Here is a 21122-nt window from a genome sequence, read left to right on the forward strand (position 1 = left end):
ATTACAACGACCATGAAACAGTGGGAAACTACTTTGCAGTTAAGCCATGGTAAAGGACAAATTATTATTCCTGGGATAAAAATGAAAAGGGACATATTCCAGGATGACTCTGTCACTGCTGCTCTATTTTTTTTCTTTGTCTTGCCGTTAACCTATTAAGCTCTATACTTAACAGATTAGGTCATGGTTACAATTTGGTTACCAGAAAACAACAACATCTAAAGACTTTGCATCCTCTTTTTGTGGATGATTTAAAACCATATAGTCCATCAGATGAGGAACTGAAAGCAGAACTGCAAGTGGTTAAAAACTTTTTCAGATGATGTAAGAATGTCATTTGGTTTTGATAAATGTGCAGAAACAACCTCTAAAGCAGGAAAGCTGCAGCACCAAGAAAATACCAGTTTGGGACAAGAATTTGATATAAAAACACTTGAGCAAGAGGGAGTGTATAAATATTTCAGAATTAATGAAGGATCAACAATATAACATGACAAATGTGAATACAACTTAGTAATATTTTAGAAGACTAAAATTAATACTGAAAACAGCTCTGGCATCTAGGAACAAAGTCCAAGCTATAAACCAATTTGCTCTTCCTGTCCAAACTTATAGTTTTGGAGTGATTGACTGGCTCCAAACGGTATTGGATCAGCTGGATAGGAAAACAAAAAAAAAATACTTCATGCTTATCAAATGAATTATGAAAATCAGTGTATACCATGACAGTATGCTTCCCATTCTGAAGGAGGAATGGGCCTCCCTGAAAATTATTGCATGTATAGATCTGTAGTCATAGGATTGCATACATATCTGCTGACCTCACAAGACCCAAACATTGTGAATGTTTTAAAACATGAGGAGAATAAGTCTAAGATGACCTCCCTCCTTAGTTTAGCGGATATATATTGGTGTCAACCAAGAATGGAAATCAAACCAGAATTAGATAAAAATCAGGCAGCAACTTAATGTGCCAAAAAACAAAATAAAGAATATAAGGAGAAGGATCAGTTGAGAAGGCATGCAATGTGGAAAATGCAGAATTGTAGTTGCAAGACTCTTGGAAGACTCTTGGAATAACCTCATGTCAGTATGGATCAAACACAGAAATGGTTACTGAGAGGTGAATTTAAACCAGAAGATGAACGTTTAATATTGGCAGCCCAAGATAGTGGATTTTGTGGATTACATGCAGGTTGGTTTCCAAAGCCTACTGAACATGTGGGAGAAACAGACAAATGTAGGTTTTGTAAAACAGAATTGAAAACAGTCTCACATCTTGTTGATGGTTGTGACATACTAATGGTAGAAGGACTGTGTACTGAAAGGCATAGTAATGTGGCAAGACTGTTGCATTGGGATTGTGCAAACATAATAATATTAAAATAACTGAAAACATTTGGAACATGAGCCACAAACCATTACAGACAATGATGAAGTCTATATCATATGGGATCATTCATTACCAACAGTTCAAAAAATAGATGTGAGAAACACAGATATAACAACCAATGGAAAGTAGAGAAAAGCATTGATTATTGAAATTGCTATACACAGTAACTACATTGTCTTACATACAGAGAGACAAAAAGGAATAAAATACCAAGATTTGAATGGAAAGTAGAGAAAAGCATTGATTATTGAAATTGCTATACACAGTAACTACAGTGTCTTACATACAGAGAGATAAAAACGAATAAAATACCAAGATTTGCAGACAGAAATGAGGGTAGTGTCGAAGAAGGTTACCCAGACAGCTCCAATTGTAGTAGGAGCAACAGGTCTTATAAAAAAGAATTTACAATCGTACGTAGTTATGTTACCAATGCATATATCTTCATATGAATTGTAGGAGTAAATTCCAGGCACATTGTGGTTGCTGTGAAGAGCACTTCTGGTGGTGGACATCAAATATTGAAACAATACAAATTTTATGAACTTTATTCAATCATAACTTGAGTTAGGAATGGTGTCTGTTCCTGTCATGGTATTAGAAAACCACATGACTTGGAGCCTACCTCTCAACCTCTTAGTGCAAGAAATCTGGACAGAGTCTAACAAAACGGGGGAACAAAGGCACAAAAATAGAGAGATATTATAAATATTTACTTCTAAACTTAGACAGTTGCCAGAATAACAAGGTTTGTTTTAATATGCATTTTCTGAAGGATTTGATGTCTGAAACTCAAATGTATATCATTATTTAGTGACTTCAGTCCTCAGATCATTCCAGTGATTTATCAAAATAAAACACAGACTTTATGATGAACAGTCCAAAAATATGAGCCAAAAATCTGGAAATTTTGAGAAAATCTGGATAGTTGAGAGGTGTATGATCTGGAGGAACTAAAAAATGGCTTCTAACATGTATGTATACTTAATAGCATGTCCTAAAAACAAAGTGCTTCCAGGAGTCAAGCTGCCAAACTGGTATTAACACAAGTTTATTATTACACAAAGAGCGTTTTCGCTTCTGTCCTTGCAGAAGCTTCCTCAGCATCCTGAGGAAGCTTCTGCAAGGACAGAAGCGAAAACGCTCTTTGTGTAATAATAAACTTGTGTTAATACCAGTTTGGCAGCTTGACTCCTGGAAGCATTTTGTTTTTCAACAGTTTACTTATTTTCATTTTGGTTGTAATAGCATGTCCTAAATACTTCCTGCACATTTGTATAGTTTTTGTTGCACTTGTCATCTTCTATAACAGTTTGTGAGGATGTAAATATCTACATCTCTCTCTCACTTTATATATATATATGTTTAAGGGAGGTGTTGGCATGTTTAAGGGAGGTGTTGGCGTAATGGATATAGTGGTTATCTTACAAATCATGAGGTACTCGGTTTGATTCTCACCTTTCAGGGGAAATTGACAAGACTAAAAATGGCCTGCAAGGACAGCAAGCATTTACCTTTTAACTTATCAACCTAAGAGGTGGGTCTGTGGGCCACTGTCTCACAGCTCACGAGCACCCAGGTATAGATTAAGCAAGGCTGAGATGAATATAATCCAAAATTGAGAATTGTTAAGCATGAAAATTGGCCCATGCAACTGATTATGTCCCATTATGACTTTTCCAACAACAAGGCCGTACAAACCAAAAAAGCTGCAATGCCTATCCACAGGAAGTAGAGTTATTCAATATTAAATCCAATACATTTTTCTTGGGAGATCTAACCTATCCATCTATAGACTGGGAATCCTATACCAACATGTACTGAATGGGACTTATTTGAATTGCTACTTCGTTTTTGCTGATTGTGTCTGCATTTTTATTTTGTAATTTGAAATTCTTTAATACTGACTTATATAGCATAGATTAGATTCAGAATTGCTTAATCTAGACTGTTTGGTATAATGGTGCTTTAAACCAGCCATCTTACATTAACCCATTACATCCGAGTGATGTCTCAAGGTGCATCTGCAGTTAACTCCTACTGATGCCCCTAGGCGTCAAATAATTTTTGTTCATATTTGCATCAATAATTCCAAAACCATGCTGTGCACAAGGTTTTAAAAGATTTCATTTTGAAGATTACATGGTGGCAAACTCAAGTACATTAATATTTTACCTCTGTCTAGTACAGGTAAAGAGATATTAACTGTTGTTTTTATGATATTAATTTATATAGATATAATTTTCACATTTGTAAATATCTCAACAACCAAGTAACACAGACTGAACTCCTTAGCTTCTTATGAAGGTTCTCAGCTAGATGAATAAAATCCTGCTGGCAGTATATGTGTAACTTGGGTGGTTGTTGGTATTATAAGTTGTTTTCAAAATATTACAAACATAATAGTTACTGTGTTTACTCTGACTTATAAAATTCATTTTAAGACATAGAACCTAAGGAATACTATACTAACACTATAAAAATAGTTTGTGCTCAAGGGTTTGCCATTTATACTTCTTTCATAATTCCTATGGTTCCAGAGATATGCACATTTGTTTGAAATGTGAGGACATAATTTTATTCTGTCAAAAGACTAACACCCGGATTTACTATTCCTCCATACAGGACTAGCTTAGTCCTGCATGGAGGCGGCCATTTAGGAGCAGGATGGTAGCGCTCCATGCACAGTAATGAGGCACACTGCCTTAGCTTGTAGGCTTACATGGAGCATGTAAGAGCGCAGGGGGCATGTCTGTGAGCAGAGCTTTCAGAATATACACTCCCCTGCAATGAAGAACAGTATAAAGGGGTATGGAATGAGTGAGGCCGCTCATAGGTGACCGCATATAACAATCAACAGTCCCCCTTGTGTACAACAGCAACAGTAGATATAAATAAAATGAAGAAACCCATTATTTTTTTTAAAAATCCGATTAAAGCTAACCATAGGTGAGCAGTTGTGTCCATCGTTTAGCTACGGTTACTGCAGCTTAAATGGCTGAAGAGGATAACAAGGAAGATATATGCAAATGAAACAGCATAGCAATAGTGTAGTGGGCAGAACATTGGCCTTACAAGCAAACATTCCCAGTTCGGGTCCCATTGCAGCACATTCCATTTCCCATGGCAAAGCACATTATGAGCATTGTTTATGTTGCATAACCCACTAAATAACATATTTTCTTGAACTGGAGTACTGCAGTAAATGCACAAGTGAGATGTCAGTGCCATAATGAATAAGGCACTAGTAAGCAGTTTTAAGCACAAATAAGCAGTAGTAAGCATATTTTAGCACTAGTAAGCAGGCTTAAGCCCATTTGCATGGCAGTAAGCAATGTCTACACTGGTTAAGCAGTTCTAAAGCTAACTCTCTGTAAGCAGATGTAACGGCAGGTTAGCAGTGCTTACCATCATGCAAACCCACTTACAAATGCACAAAAGTGCCTTAATCACTCTGTATCCAATGGCCCTTGTTCTGCCCATCAACAAAATAATCAGCTATTCAGGTCTTGAACACAGGACCCTATATACCATAGTCACAGCAGTTAATCACCAAGCCATCACAGAAGTACAGCAGAATGAGGTATCATCAAACAAGTCCTCACCATAGTAAAACAAAACTGAACCTGTGAAAGGAATCAGTATACAGTCATATCCCACTACATAACATAAATATGTGAACTGGAGTACAGCAGTAAGCCCAGAAGTGAGGTATAATTATAGCAGAGTGTTGCAGTCCCCAGTTAAACACAAGGACCCCATAGAGTGTACGTACACATTAATCATGGATACCAGGCATACATATACGGTGAAATGAATAATAACTCAATGCCAAAAAGGAATTATAATGCAAAGTCTAATGTAAGCAATGCTAAGCATTGCACAGGGCAGCTTAGGAGGTGTAAGCAATGTGTAGGTCAGCTAACTCATTGTGCCCAGTGGTATACCCTTTTAAACAATGCCAACCGTGTGTAAGCAGGTTTGCCCAAAACTTAGCCTTTTCAAAACTGGCCAATCATGGAGAAGTGCGGGAAATCATTCCTACTTAAACCCAAGAGGCATGAATACATCTCATAACTGGTTGTAGCTTCCCCTTGCAGGCACTATGGCTGTAAGGGAAGAAGGTGTGCGCTTTTGGGTGCAGCGCTGGTGCATCCAGGAGTCCAAGGTCATGGCAGGACTCCTTGTCAAAGACCATGATCAGAGACTGCTGCAAGGCTAGTACCAGGGCTCCCAATATAAGGCAGAGGCCTGGGACTGTCTCGTCCATGACCACACCAGTGCCACTGGCATATCTCGAACTGGTGACCAGGTCAGGCACCACTATGCTGACCTGAAGCGGCATAAGGGGGACGTCTTGGAGCAGTGGCTCCAAGAGGCTAGAGCGGCAAGGGATGTTCCAGTTGTGTGTAAGTATCACCCCAGTATGTGTGTAATAATTGTCAGCTCAGGTATATCATGGATATGTATGGCTAAATATTCCTCTTATGTCCCCCACAGCTGCAATGGGGTGGGCCGCGAACCAGGAGGCCCACATCAGTTGCCTGGTGAGGTTGTGATGTGAGGCAGGTCAGTAATACTCACACATTTATGGTCATAGGAAATAAAACTAAAAGTAGCAGTAAATTAATTGCCTTTATAAAACCTGTATTGTTCAAGGCAAGTACTGCATACACTAGAGAATATGGCAGGAAGAGTCTTATATTGTTTGTATGTCAATAAAATTGTAATAGCCTGATAAAACAGGTCTAACTGCTGGACTGCATATGTATATTTTGGTATCATATGGTAATGTAGATTTGCAATCATGTAATAGTACTGTTGTAGTAAGCACTCTGATACCCATACCGTGCAACATAAATTGAATGTGTAGGAATGCCTGTATATGACAGATGTAATCCCCAGAGGCCATTTAGTTCAAATGACACATAGACAGTTGTTGTTTGTCTTTCGGCTTTTTCCCGGTAAGGGTTCACCACAGCAGAACTCCGGTCCGCTAATGATTGGCAGTAGATTTTAATGGAACTCCGAGGTGCCAGCTCGACACCCACCCTTTAATGAAGGCATGCCCATTTACGCACACATGCCTTTCAAATGCTACCCAACCGCGGGGAGGACATGTAGACTCCACACAGAAGGCTCTCCCAAGCCAAGCCGAGAATCGAACTGGAGAATCTCTTGCTGTGAGGTAACAATGCTACCGCCATACCACCAGGGCATACAGAGACACATAGACAGTAAACAGGGAAAATGCAGACAACAAAAACTGAAAATCACATGCAACTGAGATGTGAACTGCTGTTTTTTTAGCACACACAGCCATAGTTCGAATCCTGCCAGTGGCAGTAGTCTGCATACAGAATCATACCCCACAACTGTACAGATATGTCCAGAATGTCAAGTAAAGTGATCCATATCTGTTGCCTATCAACTTGTCCCCGTGGGAAATCAGTGGGAGGATCCCAGACTTATAGGCAGCAAACAGGAAAAACAACTGATTGACACACATCTGTGAGAATAAAGCTGGCACACTAGCAACTCCCCAATACCTTATGTGAGTAAGAAGCCATGTAGGTCCCATTTACACTCCAACTTGTCAAGCTGTGGTCATAGTGTGTACAGTAACAGAGTGATATGTATGTGCATAATAGTAATGTGGAATGTGGTACTGTGCGTGGGAACATTCAGGTAGTGCTAATAAACATTCCTCCCACAGGTTTGTCAGACACAAACACTGTGCCCAGAATTACAAGAATGACATACAGTTGCTCTGAATAATGAGGTATCACACATCACTGTCACCCACACTGTCCTACAACATATAACTGTCTAGGAAATCTGTATAAGAGTGGTGTAATAAAAGGTCAGAATGCAAAATCACAGGGGATTAATAAGACAGAAAGCAGATAGGAGATGTACAGCAATATCTATATAGCAGACACAGCTGTGATGGACAGTGTTTAAGTTGTAGCACACACAGCCATGGTCTGAATCCTGGAAGTGGAATTAGGCTGCATGCAGAATCATACCCCACAACTGTACAGATGAGGCAAGAATGTCCAGTATATGTGCCCATATCTGCTGTCTGTCCCTCTGATAAGTCTGTGGGATGATCCCAGATGTTTAGCTAGCAAACAGGGAATACAAGGGATTGTCAAACATCTAAGAGAACACACCTGTCACTGTTGCAACCACCAAAACTGTTAGGAGAGTAATATTTCAAGTATGTCCTATCTACACTCCCATGTTGTCAAGCTGTGACCAGAGTGTGTACATTAACAGAGAGAGATATATGTGCATAATACTAATGTGTAATCCGGAACTTTGTGTGGCAACAGTCAGGTAGTGCTAACAAACATTCCTCCCACAGGTACATTGGATATGAACACTGGGCTGAGGAATACAGACCATTATAACTTGTACTGGTACTGTTCACTCTGGTATTGCAGGGAATTGTGAGTGTTGCAGTTTCTCTGAATAATAAAGTATCACTGGTCACTGTCACCCACACTGTGCTACATAATATAACTGGGTAGGAAAGCATGTATATGTGTGTGTCAGGTCACTAAAGGTGGAAGAGGGCAATATTCTAGATATGTCCCGGCACACCAGCATGTGCTCAACACATGGCCAGAGTCTGTGCAGAAAGAGTTGGATAGCTATGTGCAAAACATCACCCCAGAGGAGTATGTATAGAAACAGTTAGTTAGTGATAACAAACAGTCCCTCCACAGATATACCAGGTAAGAGGTGTATACTGCAGGTAAAACCGATTCATGTGTAATGATGATGACAGCCATATCACTGTCCAAATTAAGGCTATAGGGTAGTGTAGTAAGACTTGTAAGGTACAGATAACAGCACTGACTAGGAAAGTAATGTGGACTACAGCAAATATCTTCTTCTTTTGGCTTTTCCAGGTTAGGGGTCACCACAGTGGATTTTCTGTCCGCTCATGATTGGCAGTGGAGTTTTTGCATTGTCAAGTTGCCATCCCGGCGCCCAGCCTTCCACAGAAGGCACACACACATGCACACACTCACAACTAGGACCAATTTAGAGTGTCCAATCCACCTACTGCATGTCTTTGGGATGTGGGAGGAAACCAGAGCACCTGGTGGAAACCCACGTGACCACAGGGAGGACATGTAGACTCCAAACAGAAAGTACCACAGCGGAAAATTGAACCTGAGAACCTCTTGCTGTGAGGCTGCAATGCTAACCGCTGCACCACCGTGGCCACCCACAGACTACAGCAAATATACTAGTTGTTAATTGACATCTTTCACTCCCCCCCACCATATCTCCAACAATAATCAACACACCCACCCCAACTGGTATGCAATGACTCTGATAATGTCCAACTGTTTGATAAATAAGTTAATGGTTTCCATGCATGTGCTATATTGAATTATTCCAACATTGGTGGCATGGTGCCATCACTGTACCTGCATGTTGTTCTTATTACCACTGTGGTCCCATATATGCATGTGTTCTGCTCGCCATGCAATTATTCCATATCTGGTGTCTGAATTAATGGAAATATCTATGCATGCTGTTATACCTAACCCTGGAATGTGTTTACTATTACTAACCCACATATGATGATTAAATCTAAGCACTATAGCATACTTGGGAAGGCCGGTCCCTGTGGACCCACCTGTCCCACCGCATCTGGCCATGGCACAGGGCACCAGCATGTCTGGGGCCCAGCCTGGGACCTCCCTGTCTGTTGGTCCTGCACCACCTTAGTGTGGGACCACCTCAGGGGATGGGGCTCGCCCCCCCTGGAGTGGGTGCGGACAGGAACCTGTCATCCACTGCCAGGTCGGGACCATGGTGCATAGAGAGATCAGCCAGCAGTTTGGTGATCTTCTACATCAGTTTGAGAGCCATGTGTCAGGATTAGAGAGTCAGCCTGCGTCTGTGACTCATCCCCCAGCACAGCCAACTTCGGGGCTGTGAAAGTGCAGTGGTGTCTGCACATGGGTATGGACCTCAGTCCCACTGTTACCACTAGGGGGCTTGTGGGCTTCCGATATCCCCACACCCCTCCCCATCAAGGTGTTTACCCCTCACATGTGTCATATACTGCACCTGTATGCATTTTGTTCATCTTGTCTGTCAACCTATCCAACCTACATCCCCAAATATAGCTACTACCCATCCCAAACATCCCCCTGTCACCTGAAACAAGAAAAAAGGGCAATCTGTTAACACAAAAAAATCTCGCCCCATACATAGCTATCCATTTTGCACATGTGTCCACTGGACACATGCAATCCGGTCTAATTGGCATCACGACGTATTATTGTTGTCCTCACCCACTCCTAGAGGTTTGAGTGTCCAAGTCTACCTCCAAATTAAGTGTATATGCTCAGCTGTTGCTGTAGATGAAATGGGCATCTATGGACCTTTCCTAAACCCTTCCTGCACATCCCTGGCTATTTTCCCTGCTGTCTTTCCCTCTTTATGCCCCTTATTTCACCACTTTCCTATCAACCCCTTTTTCTTTTCTTTTAAAGAGATTAGTGTGGAGGAAAGTAAGAGTAAGCACATTTAAGCAGCAGTAAGTGGGTTTAAGCCTGTTTGCACAGGGGTAAGCAATGCCTACACATGTTAAGAAATTCAGAAGCTAATTGAGTATATGAAACTGTAACCAGAAGTTAGCAGTGCTTACCTCCATGCAAACTTGCTTACAACTGCTTTAATGTGCCTTAATCACTCTGTATCCAATGGAACATTTTCTGCCCAGCAACAAAATAAACAACCTCTGCAAGGCTTGAGCTCATGACCCTGCACATCATAGCCAAAGTGAATTACTACTAAGCCATGTCAGACATACAATAGCTTGGATGTTTTCAAAAACATATCATCCAGCCCAGTCATTCAACAGTACAGAGAATGTATTCCAACATTTAGATGTATGTGTGTGTGTAAATATATTAATATTTAAACAGATACAACATATCTAAACATGTATATCTATCTATATATATATATATATATATATATATATATATATATATATATATATATATATATATATATATATATATATATATATATATATATATATATATATATATATATATATATATATATATATATTAACATATATACATGCAAATGCCTACATCTATAGATATGTATGTCTACATCTATATGTCTAAATGTATACGGCAGGTTATATATATATCATCAGATATATGTGTATAATATATATATATATATATATATATATATATATATAGGTATATATGGACATTCATTCATAGATAACAATGAGGAAATAACAAAAACATTTATGTCCACATGCAAAGTTAATGGGGTTAAGAGTGCCAAAACACTATATGTCTTGAACAAATTGGTATACCCCTGACTGCCAAACATGTCCCCCTGCAATACACTAACAAGTGTTGCAGATCCCATAATCAGGACCAGACACGGCATGGGCATCCCTAGGATACATATACACAGACACATATATGCAGATACAGATATACATATATATGTATATATATGTATATATATATATATATATATATATATATATATATATATATATATATATATATATATATATATGTGTAACTTCACATACACATGCAGTGATATGTAGATTAAGTTACATATGTAGTATGTGCACACAATATGAAACAGCCACTATTTCTACAGTTACCACCTTAACAACTGGAGACTGCATGAGCTACCCATACGAATGGCATCCATTGCCTGTAACATTTACCCACAGAGATATCAAAGGCTATAACACCACACACAGGTGTGCATAAATGGGAAAGCTTTATTTGTGTACTATTACAGTAGAATATGCCATGTCATAGAGCTGTTTAGACACAGGCATCCATATAAACTGAGTAATGCAACTGTAAAGCAGGTATAGTAATACAGTAGTTTGGAAATGTTAACAAATGTTGCTGTCCAGGCCAAGGCCATCAAGTAGTACAATAGTAAAGATAGACTGGGCCACGGGATACCAAACAATCAATGGTAAGTAATGCAGGTGTATAGTTCAGCAGCCTCAAACTACACTCTGTAGACAATCCCTAGAGGATAAATTACTCAGATGACACACTGGGATGTAATTGTTACATAACAAGGTGCAACTGACACCATCACAAGCACACTGACAAACATAACAGTCTGTATGGCATAGCAGGCTCTACAGACATGCCACAGCACAGAGTAACATACACCTGTGTGTAAGTGCATCACCGCAACCAATGTGAGCACAGCCACAGCTACATATGGCCTGCTAGGGTATTATTACAGTATATGGACTATCTGTTCAACACCAACTGCATATGTGCCACACACACACACTAACCCTATATATATACTGGACTGCTACACAGTGTGGTCCGCTGACTGTCTGTGGTATGGGACATGTGCATGTATGGCCCTACAAACATGTAAGCCAATAGGGTAACATACAGTGGAGCAGCATGTAACATCAGATAGAACAGGACCAAGAACAATGACATCTATCACAGTCTGTACACAGGCCAAGTTACATATTAACAATACACACACTGCTGTCAATCACCATAAGTACACAGGCATCAGTACTGTACACACAACCACAAAATTTCCAGGTTATGTCATCAAATGTAACCCCTACTATACATTACATGTGTAGCAGTCTGATATCTCACTGGGTTGTTACCAGACATGATGTCACTAATTATGGAGCACAGTACATATGCAGCCCTTACTGTATGACATATGTACAAAGGTTATCAGGGTTGTGGCTGGAGGCACATACACAGGGCCAATATTGACCTGCTGCTGTGATAAACTCATACATTTACTGTTGGAACAGGGTTTGTTTCACCATATGTCCAACGAGGGATTTGAAGTCAGTAACTCTCACAGCTGTCACAATCTACATACTGCAATCCTCACACTACCTTTTGCAGTTCACAGACAGGTGCTCAGTGGGTAACACCTGAAACAAAAGGCACCACACACTGGCCAGTCTGCAGATGGTCCTACATATTGATGTTCCCTCATTAACATATCACTGATGTGTCAGGTATGTAAACATGTAGGACAGCCATAATCACACACACACCCTGTTATACCAACATTACTCTAAATGCAGTATATCAGCACTTACAGTCTGTAGAAGGGGCAGGCACATCCCCTCCTATGTATTGGCCTGTCTCCACAGTGTATGTCATTAGAGGTATACCCCAATCCATATGAGATGCTGTTTGCCAAACAACAGATCGAGTTCCTGCTCACAGTGAATTAAAGGCCCAAAAGCAACATGATGTTCCTAGATATTGGTGTGTGTTTCCATGCAATTGGCTTTGGGAATGTTACCACAGCTATTCCACATGTAATCAGCTAGAGGAGGGCTGCAATTCATGCAGAGACCATCAGCTGATCCTGAGCATTACTTAAAATACACATACTGCTGCCTAAGCAATGCAGGTGTAAGTCTCCACATTCACCAGAAAGGCTGACAGAGGCACAGAGGGGTGGGAGAGTAAATCTTACACATGTTTGTGTCACACACCTGATAGTACAGGGTATCAAACCCCTAATGACTATGCGGTGGTATCACATGTCCATGCAGTTATTGGATGTACCACATAGCTTACATGGTGGGGAGCCCTCAGAACATATATGTAATGGTGAGTGACATCTGCAACAGGGATATGGAAGCTATGTTGTAGGTGTAGTACCCATGCCTGCCTGCATGAACAGGTGTCAGCATCAACACAGCTACAATCTCACAGGGACACACACACATTGCCACACTTGGCAGGGTCAGGAATACAACTCATCACTAGTGGGATTGCCACAACACAGTACTGTGCAGGTATCACATGCACCACAGGGGTCATACGGAGGTTATATGTGCAAAGGATATGTGGAGGTGTCTGACATCAGATAGCATGCTTCAGTATGCCAGTGGGGGTTGTAGTGAGTGTGAATGTGGTCATATGCATCATACACCACCCACATAGACATGGTTGCCAGTACTGATATGCATGTGTGCACTGCTTCACGGGTGTGTTGTGGTTGACAGTGCCAGATGGCTATACAAGGCTAGGTGATGGGTATAACTTGGCATAAGGCCACATGACAATGGTCTGCATTGTGGCTCAGGGCTGTAATGTCTGGAGTTGCCCACACAGGTGGGTATCATATTCACAATCAGTCAGCTGGGTGACTATTGCATGTGGCCAATGTTGTGCATTGCTTGCCATATATGTGTTCCTTAGTCCATGATATGGACAGTGTCTGGGGGTGTGCACACCTCCCACATGCATGTACAGTGACATGTGAGACTGTACCTGGGGTGTCTGGCCTATGTTGTGTACACTAATCATTATCATCAGATGTGCCAGTCCTCGCCTTATGTGGTGGGAACTGTTCATGGACAGCCGGTTTGCCCTGCACCTACATTGATAGCATGGTACTAGTATTCCCTGGTGTCAGTGGCATCTGTCCATACAGGGATTGTGTTTCAGGCATGTTATGTCCTTTGTGGGTCACATTTGATGGCACCACAAGTGTTGCAGGTGTCCAGTGGGGAACACGGGGGAGGTGCACTGTTGGCATATACATGCCCAATGTTCTGATGGACAGGGTGCCATGCCCTCTTTAGCCCACTGCAATCACACCATGGTTACTATCATGGGGCAATATGCAGGGTACTAAAAAACATAGTGGCTGTTGCCTAGGCAAACATGTGCGTGTATGGGGCATGGGTTGAGAGTGTACCTTGGGCAATACAAGGCATGCTAACATTGTTCAGCTGGCATTGATGTCACATTTAAGGGTATGGATTTGCATCCCAGCCTCTTGGCTCTTTCACATCTGTTATTCCTGTATGGTGGACATTGTGATATATACTTGGCCCACCATATAAGAATCTTGCAAAACCCACTCCCCATTGAGTCCAGTTGTTACACACTCACAACCACCACCACACAGGATATGAATGACACACACACACACCCACACACACACACGCACACACACACACACACACACATACACACACACACACACACACCTGTCATATCTGGGATTAGAACTCCTACCTAACTAGTATATTATAGTACAACACTACACTGTTATAGAACGCACCATGAAGATTACTGGGGCTGTTTTTCCCCAAACGTGTATTTCACAGTGCATGACATCAGTAGGCTTGCCTAAGTAGGGCATTTGAATTGTAATGAGTGTGACTAGCTTAAAATACTTTGCTCCCTACACAAACATAGAAACACACACATAACATCCACTAGTGACATGTGTGGGGATAGTACTGCTACTAGAGTTTTATTTTACACTACAGCATGATGCTGTTACAGGATGCACCATGGAGATTACTGGAGTTTTCTTTCCTCAAATGGGTATTTCACAGTGAATAACATCAGCAGGATTGCCAAGGTAGGGCATATGAATTGTAGTGTGTGTGACTAGCCTAAAATGCATTGCTCCCTACACAAACATAGTAACACACACAAAACATCCACCAGTGCCATGTGTGGGGATATAACTCCTACCAGAGTTCTATATTACACTACAACATGCTGCTGTTACAGGACACACCACAAAGATATTTGGAGCTCTACGTCCCCAAAGGTGTATTTCACAGTGAATGACATCAGCAGGATTGCCAAGTAGGGCATTTGAATTGTAATGAGTGTGACTAGCTTAAAATACTTTGCTCCCTACACAAACATAGAAACACACACAGAACATCCACTAGTGACATGTGTGGGGATAGTACTGCTACTAGAGTTTTATTTCACACTACAGCATGATGCTGTTACAGGATGCACCATGGAGATTACTGGAGTTTTCTTTCCTCAAATGGGTATTTCACAGTGAATAACATCAGCAGGATTGCCAAGGTAGGGCATATGAATTGTAGTGTGTGTGACTAGCCTAAAATGCATTGCTCCCTACACAAACATAGTAACACACACAAAACATCCACCAGTGCCATGTGTGGGGATATAACTCCTACCAGAGTTCTATATTACACTACAACATGCTGCTGTTACAGGACACACCACGAAGATATTTGGAGCTCTACGTCCCCAAAGGTGTATTTCACAGTGAATGACATCAGCAGGATTGCCAAGTAGGGCATTTGAATTGTAGTGAGTGTGACTAGCCTAAAATGCATTGCTCCCTACACAAACATAGTAATACCAGTGCCAAGTGTGGGATAGAACCCTTACCAGAGTTCTATATCACACTACAGCATGATGCTGTTATAGGACATACCACAGAGATTACTGGAGTTCTTCTTCTCCAAAGGTGTATTTCACAGTGAATGACATCAGCAGGATTGCAAAGCAGGGCATTTTAATTGTAGTGAGTGCGACTAGCATAAAATGCATTACTCTCTACACAGAAACACACAATTGCCAGATCTGGGATTAGAACTCCCACCTAACTATTCTATCACACTACAGCAGTACACAGCTACACGACGCACTATGGAGATTACTGGGCTACAACCTTCCCAGAGGTGTATTTCTAGGTGGATAACATCAGCAGCCTTGCCAATGTAGAGCATTCGAATTGTAAGGAGTGTGACTACCCTAAAAAAGCATTGTTCTCTACACAGACAGAGTCAGATAGACACACACACACTGCTGCCAAGTCTGGGATTAGAATTCCTACCCAATTAGTTGTTTACACTACAGCAGTATGCAGTTGCAGAACATACTACACAGATTACTGGGCTACAACCTTCCCAGAGGTGTATTTCTTGGTGGATGACATCAGCAGAATTGTAGGGAGTGTGACTATCCTAAAAAGCATTGCTCTCTACACAGACAGAGTCAGACACACACTTGCCACACCTGGGATTAGAACTCCTACCTAACATATTTATCACACTTCAGCAGTATGCAGTTCCAGGATGTGCTAAGGAGATTACTGGGCTACAGCTTTCCCAGAGGTGTATTTCTAGGTAGATGACATCAGCAGCCTTGCCAAAGTAGAGCATTTGAATTGTAGGGTGTGTGACTACCCTAAAAAGCATTAGTCTGTACACAGACAGACAGTTGCCAAGTCTGGGATTAGAATTCCTACCTAATTTATCACACTACAGTGGTACGCAGCTATAGGATGTACTACAAAGCTTATGGGGCTACAATCTTCCTAGAGGTGTATTTCTAGGTGGACGACATCAGCAGCCTTACCAAAGTAGAGCATTCGAGTTATAGGGATTGTGACTACCTAAAAATGCATTGCCCTCTACACAGACAAACACACAGTTGCCATGTCTGGGATTGAAACTCCTATGTAAATAGTTTATCATACTACAGCAGTGCACAGTTATGGGATGCATTGCAGAGATTACTGGACTACAACTCTTCCAAAGGTGTATTTCACAGTGGATGACCTCAGCAGGCTTGTCATAGTAGGGCTATGGGGAGGGCAGTTTGTGTGCATGGGCCATAACCCTTTTATCTAGAGGTTGACACACCACATGTGGGCACACACAGGGTCATATTCCAAAGGTATGTGTATACAGCTGCTAGATGACTACTTCCTTGTGCAGTCATGTTGCACAGCTGGCAAGTGCACCACATAGTCTGTAATGCTGACAGATACCGGTGGCTAGTATCTACAGTCAGTGACATCTGACTCTCATGTGGTTGTGGCCCTTTGGCTGTGTGCTGGGTGGGATAGGCCTGGATGGCTCCTTGTCAGAGTCACCCTCTTCCACACATCTATGTACGTCTACATTTGGCTTATTATAGTGTGTTGTCCTTAGATATATGTCTGTATTCCTGTCCACTATGAGTGCAAATCATGTGTGGTGCATACTGAGGAGTGTCTGCACTAACATCTGCAATTGCCAGATATGTCTGGTCCACTGGTGTTTGCAGACATGGCCTTCATGTGTTTAAGTGTGTGAGCATGCCCAGTATGACCTTTCAGTATGTTGTTGACTGACATTGCCTTCATTTCTCTAGGTTTGTGAGCATGCCCATTATGCCTGTCTGTACTGAATGTGTGGATCAAGTCCAGATAGTCTGTACTGCAGTGCTGACCTATGTGTTGTACACATACAAGTAGCATACTGTTTCTGCAAGGTATCCATCGATCATTTGGCATTGACTGTTACTACATTTCTTCATAGGATGGGGGGGAACACCTGACTATTTCTACATTTCTACACTGGATTTGTGGAGAGCACACCTGACTGTTACTACATTTCTATGTGGGATAGGGGGGCACACCTGACTATTTCTACATTTCTACACAGGATTGGGTGGGCACACCTGCCTGTTACTACATGTCTATGTAGGATGAGGGGGCATACCTGACACTTGTACACATTTTCTGTGACTGTACTGGTATGTCAGGTACTCCATTTCATTCTGTAGTCTTACCTATCATGCTGACTAGAGGCATACTAGTGTACTACAGATCTTAGCTTTTATTTATCTACATATTACTTTCTGACTTCCTACCTTTCAGAACTGATGTCCCACTGCCTGACCTGCTGTAGTCTGTCTGTGTAGGCGTTGTGGGAGGTTACTCATAGGCCTCATTCAGAGGTCATAGCACAGCCTTTGTTTGTGTTTGTCTACACCTGTCCTGCTGGCTTCAACTGGTGGGTATGTGAACACCTCCAGACTGGCATGTGTGGGTCACTTACCTTGTGGGTGTCCCAGTATTAAGGGTGGGTACTGCAGGGCTGCCTGTGTTGGATGCACATAATACACTCCCTACACATGGTTAAGCACAGGTAGTGTAATGTTAGGCATCCCTTTTACTGTATGTGATAGTCAGAGAGAGGTGTTATTCCCTGGGTCCCTCCTGTGTCAGTGTATGTGCTATGTGTTGCCTTTTTGCCAAGGCCAAGGCATACTGGGAATGCCTACTTCTGCCTACTGGGGCAGGCTCAGGTTGTTCCTCCTCCGAGTCACTCTGTGCCTGTGCAGGCCTTGGCAATGGTGGGGGGCTGTGTGGTGCTGCCCCATGCTGTCCCTGCTGCAGCTGTTTCTACAGGATCATACTGTGTAGCATGGCACATGTGAGGACAATTTGGGTACATGTAGATGGTGAGTACTGCAAGGCTCCACTGGATGTGTTCAGGCACTGGAACCATGACTTAAGCATCCCAAACAGATGCTCTACTATAATTCTTGTCTGTGTGTGTTCCTCATCATGGAGTTCTTGTTCAGGTGTATGTATTTCTGATGGGTGTCATCAGCCACGGCTCCAGTGCGTATCCAGCATCCCCCACTAGGTGACCATGAGGGATGTCCCCATTAGCAAATTGCTGGTACAGCTGCATCAGATGCCAGATGTGGGAATCATGATAGCTTCCAGGGCAGCCAGCACACACATTCATTATTATGCCCTGGGCATCGCACATGACTTGGCAGTTGATGGAGGGGAAGCCCTTGCGGTTGATGTAGACCCTACCCCGCTCACTGGGTGGTGCTTTGATGTATATGTGTATGCAGTCTATAGCAACCACTACCTCAGGGTATTCTGCTATTTGGTGGAACAGTTGCATATTGCTGGCCAGCGCCTCATGGGTTTTGGTGAAATATACGTGCTCACCGACATGTGCTGACATGGCATCCAGGAACTGGTGGAGTACCCTGGATGCTGATGCCTGTGAGATCCCCATCATATTCCCATTTGGCCCTTGTAAGGTACCTGAAGCTAGTATTCTTAGGCCTGCACATACCATGGTATCCACTGGGTTGGTTACCCTCTGTTAGTTCTGTGTGTCAGGCATGGCTGGCACAGCTCAACAATTTACTGTAGAAGGTCACTGTCCACCCTATTGTGCTCCACTATCTCCAGCTCATGTAGCCTCTGGTAGTTTACCCTGCATCTGTACACTCTTCTCCATTTCCTCACTGTGGGTTGGTCGACAGCATTCACATCCTCACCACCCTCAGCCTCTTCCACAAGTAGTTATATGATAGCTATTGCAGCCCCTATCATTTTGCTGTTGTGAGTGTTAAATGTTCCCCGCTTGTTTACACTGATGGTGTAGAGTGTGGCAAGCACCAGAGTGGAAGGTGTTTGCATAGTTTATAGTAGTGTTCTGGGCTGGGCTGGTCTGCTGCCTGTGTAATTGGCTGATTCTGATACATTTCACCTGCCAGCTATGCTAGTTCTCCTTGGTTACCTTTCTATGCTGTTTTCCCTTCCCATTGCCTTCCTGTTTAAGCTCGGGGGTGCGCCGCACAAACAGAGTGCTCAAATATGCACAGTGCTGCTATTTCCTGGTTTAACTTTTTTAAAAACCTTTAAAACCCAGTGCGCAGCACGGACACCTGCTTAGGCAATGTAAAGAGTGCTAGGCAGATACAGACACCCCCCCAGCTTAGCTGTGCTAAGCTAATAGCAAACCTGACCACAGGGCTCCAATCTGCTTACAGTATGCCTGACACCCCCACCCATGATGTCAGCTAACTCATAGGCTTGCACCAAGCTATTCCTACTCTTACACAGTTGGGACCTGACTAGCATGCTGGGGAAAACTGGGATTCACTGTCATTCCTCTCATTTGCATAGGATTGCCTCTAATGCATAGATACATGTCTCACACTGAGACTCTTCCCTTAGCAACCACTACTCACTAGCCATGTTGTCTTCCCATACTGGGTGCAGAAGATAGTAGGGAAGAATAGTGAGGTGAATAACCAGATCAATTTTTATACATGCTTTCTTGATGACATTTTTATATTAATAGAAGGCGATGAGAAATTAGCCACTGATTTAGCAGCATTTTTTTAACTCACCTTCCAATTTTTTGTCACTTACACATACCTATAATACTGATAGGATTGCTTACCTCAATGTTGATTTATGTAAAGACTATAGTAACAAATCCTTTTGTGCAAAAATTTTCAGGATGGAGACTTTTTCTAATACCAAGGGTATCAAGGAAAACAGACTTTTTGAATGAGTGTCAACTACTGAAGGATATGTTTATCAGACGTGGTTATTCCAGCTAACTTATTGACAAACTTACTGTAGAAGTCATGGGAAAGAGAGAGCAAGGGATATATCAACCAATCCTTGGCAGTGTATCACACTTAGGGGTCCAGGACCAGGTTAACATTGAACACATACCATGGTTGAAATGTATTACCCCCTTCAGTTTAGACAGTGAAGTTATTTCATTTATCATTCAAAAAAATTGGCCTTTGATCCACTGTGATAATGAACTGAGAGGGATACTACCAGAAACACCAAAGATATAGTGGAAGAGAGGTAGAAACTTGAAATAAATCATGGAAAGTCATGTCCAAGGAATTCCATGGAGGAAGGGTAGGTTTCAATGTAATATTACAAATGTAATTGCCAGTCAAAAGGGGTTGTTTATGTAGCGCAGTGTGAACAATGTGCAGCATTTTATTTTGGGAAGACAGACAGGAAACTACGTGAGCGGGTTTATAAACACCTATATCACATTAGGAAAGGTAAATTAGAGAATGCTTTAGAGAAACATATCGTAGAGTACCCTGACCATAAATTTTTATTTAGAGGCATAGATTGCCTTCACTCAGATGGGAGGGGGGCCCTAACTCAGTCCATTTAGAAGTGTTGGAACTGTATTGGCAGTTACGCACTAATGCATGCTCACCTCCAGGCCTGAATGAAACATGTTCTATTTATTGTATTTTAAAATTAAAGACTTTAATCAGATAATCTAGTTTTAAAAGCAGTTTAAAATTAAAGA

The sequence above is a fragment of the Protopterus annectens genome, chromosome 5.part0, assembly GCF_019279795.1.
Source record: "Protopterus annectens isolate FY-2018-M chromosome 5.part0, PAN1.0, whole genome shotgun sequence".
Taxonomy (NCBI): domain Eukaryota; kingdom Metazoa; phylum Chordata; order Ceratodontiformes; family Protopteridae; genus Protopterus; species Protopterus annectens.